The sequence below is a fragment of the Gossypium hirsutum genome, chromosome A11 (assembly GCF_007990345.1).
Source record: "Gossypium hirsutum isolate 1008001.06 chromosome A11, Gossypium_hirsutum_v2.1, whole genome shotgun sequence".
Taxonomy (NCBI): Eukaryota; Viridiplantae; Streptophyta; class Magnoliopsida; order Malvales; family Malvaceae; genus Gossypium; species Gossypium hirsutum.
The window spans coordinates 107,306,616-107,309,504 of record NC_053434.1 but is presented as its reverse complement, the minus strand read 5'-3'; the positions used below and the strand labels follow the sequence as shown (position 1 = coordinate 107,309,504).

General features: G+C 38.9%; 1 non-coding gene across 1 annotated transcript; it reads right to left on the bottom strand.

The window, feature by feature from the left end:
• Positions 1-752: 752 nt before the first annotated feature.
• On the bottom strand, positions 753-859 carry LOC121210177 (small nucleolar RNA R71). The gene has a single exon (XR_005905305.1). It is a non-coding gene; the product is annotated as a small nucleolar RNA R71 (small nucleolar RNA).
• Positions 860-2,889: the final 2,030 nt, after the last annotated feature.

Sequence of the window (2,889 nt, the reverse complement as noted above, 5' to 3'; positions counted from 1 at the left end):
ATATTTAAAACCTATCACGAAACCTCGCGATCAAGTTTTTGGCGCCGTTGGCGGGGAACTATGATATTAGGAACGCTCAATTTTATTACTTTAGCCATTTATTTTTCTTGCAACTTAGTTTTATTTTATTATTATTTATTAACCTACTCTTTCTTTCTCTTGGCAGGTTTTCATAGTTTATGACTAGAAGAAACCCGTCAGGGCCATTGCTTTTTGACGAGGAAATCGATCGCACAGTTCGTAGAAACTAAAGAGAAATAAGGCGAAGCTTAAGATACACAGAGAACGAGAAAGAAGACAATACACAACCCCCAACCGAAGAGATGGCTGAAAACCAAGGCAATCAGCTACCTCCTGCAATTACGATTAATCAAAATCCTGCTCCACGCACTATGTATGATTATGCTAAACCTTCTTTAACAGGAACCGAATCAAACATAGTTAGACCTACTGTAGCTGCAAATACTTTTGAATTAAAACCTAACACGATTCAAATGATATAGCAATTTGTTCAGTTTGATGGTTTGCAGGATGAAAATCCCAACGCTCACTTAGAAAACTTTCTGGAATTTTGCGATACATTTAAAATCAATGGCGTTTCTGATGATGCCTTTCGTCTTCGGTTATTTCCTTTTTCATTGAGGAACAAAGCTAAACAGTGGTTGAACTCGTTACCACGAGGGTCAATTACTACTTGGGAACAAATGACTGAAATTTTTTTACTAAAATACTTTTCACCGGCTAAAACGGCTAAATTACGTAATGGTATCTCTTCTTTTATGCAGATGGATTTAGAAACACTTTACGATTCATGGAAGAGATACAAGGACTTACTGAGAAGGTGCCCTCACCATGGGTTACCGCTTTGGCTTCAAGTACAAACATTCCACAATGGTCTGAATCCTTCAACTCGGCAAATAGTTGATGTAGCTACTGGCGGAACCATCAACAATAAAACACCGGAAGATGCCTATGAGTTTATAGAGGAGATGTCACTGAATAACTATCAGTGGTAAGTTATGAGGACAAAGCTAATGAAAACAGCCGGCGTTTATAACGTCGATTCAGTCACCATGCTCTCTAATCAGGTAAAACTTCTCAATAAAAAGATTGATGGTTTACTTGGTTCTACGCAGGTACATCTAGTAATGAGGTGTGACTCAAGCGGAGGAGGTGTGCATACAGAATATCAAACCTTCAATCCTACAATCGAAGAGGAACAAGTCAACTATATGGGTAACAATAACTTTAGATCTCAAAATAACCCATACAGTAATACTTATAATGCAGGTTGGAGGAACCACCCAAATTTGTCCTGGGGTGGTCAAGGGAATCAAAAGCCACAAAATCCTCAGAGTTTTCAACAACCACCTTATCAACAAGAGAAGAAAACGAACCTTGAGGAGATGCTTTCAAAATTCATATCAGCGTCAGAAACCAGTTTCCAAAATACCGAGACAGCACTTAAAAATCAATAAGCATTTATCCAAGGACTCGAAACTCAGATAGGCTAGCTATCCAAACTAATCTTCGAACGACCACAAGGTAGTTTGCCAAGTAATACCGAACCTAACCCAAGGGAACAACTCAACGCAATTAATATTCAAGATGACGAAGGAGTCGTTGAGCCTGAACCAAAACCAAGGCAAGAAACTGTGGTAAGCAAAGGTCAAGGTGAGGTAGAGCAAAATACAAACAAACCAATAACTGTCGAATATAAACCTCGTGTGCCACACCTCAACTCGACAAGGAAAGACCGCTCAGATGAACAATTTGGTAAATTCCTTAAACTCTTAAAAAATTACATATTAACTTACCGTTTATTGAAGCTCTATCGCAGATGTCAAACACAATGAAATTTTTAAAGGAGCTTTTAGTAAATAAGCGGAAGTTGGACGAAGCGTCGCATGTGGAGCTAAACACAGTCTGTTCAGCTATTCTACAGAATAAGCTACCCTACAAATTGAAAGATCTAGGGAGTTTTACAATTCCTTCCTTAATTGGTAGTTTAGATATAAATCATGCATTAGCTGATTTAGGGGCTAGTATTAACGTCACGCCTTACAAAATGTTTAAGCAACTAGGTTTTGGGAAACCTAAACAAACTAAGATGAGCATTCAATTGGCAGATAAAACTATACGATTCCCTAGGGATATTATTGAAGATGTACTAGTGAAAGTAGATAAGTTCATATTTCCCGTTGATTTCGTTGTTCTAAACATATAGGAGGATAATAGCACCCCTTTGATTTTAGGGAGGCCTTTTTTAGCAACTGCTAAAACAATTATTGATGTTGGCACAGGTGAGCTTACACTTCGTGTGGGAGACGAAACAATCACCCTTCAAGCTCGTAATTCTGGCATCACATCGAACATTGAAGGTAATGGTCCACACCAATCTACTAAAACTGACAAGATGACTTTGCAGAAATTAAGCTTCCAAGAAGTTCACGAGCCATGTTCCAGAAATGATAGAGGACACATTCACGAAGAACGAAGGCTACGGATAGAGGAGCAAGATGAATGGCGAGCACATAAACCGAGAATACATAATAAATTGAAACTACGCCAAAACGAGCCCGATACTCCAAATCAACTTAAGGTTGGTGATAAAGTCTTACTAGATGCCGCAGATCCCCACATTGTCACTGCCATACCAAATGAGGAGATCCCTCTTACGGTACTCAGTATTTTTCCATTCGGTACGGTGGAGGTGAGTCATCCCAGGTTCGGCACTTTTAAGGTAAACAATACTCGTTTAAAACCTTATTTTGATGAGACTGATAGTAGGAATGAGGAGTATAAACTCCTCAAACCACCATGACCATATAACGGAGAGGTAAGTCAAGCTTATCGGGAGGCAACCCGAGTACTAACATTATTAATTTC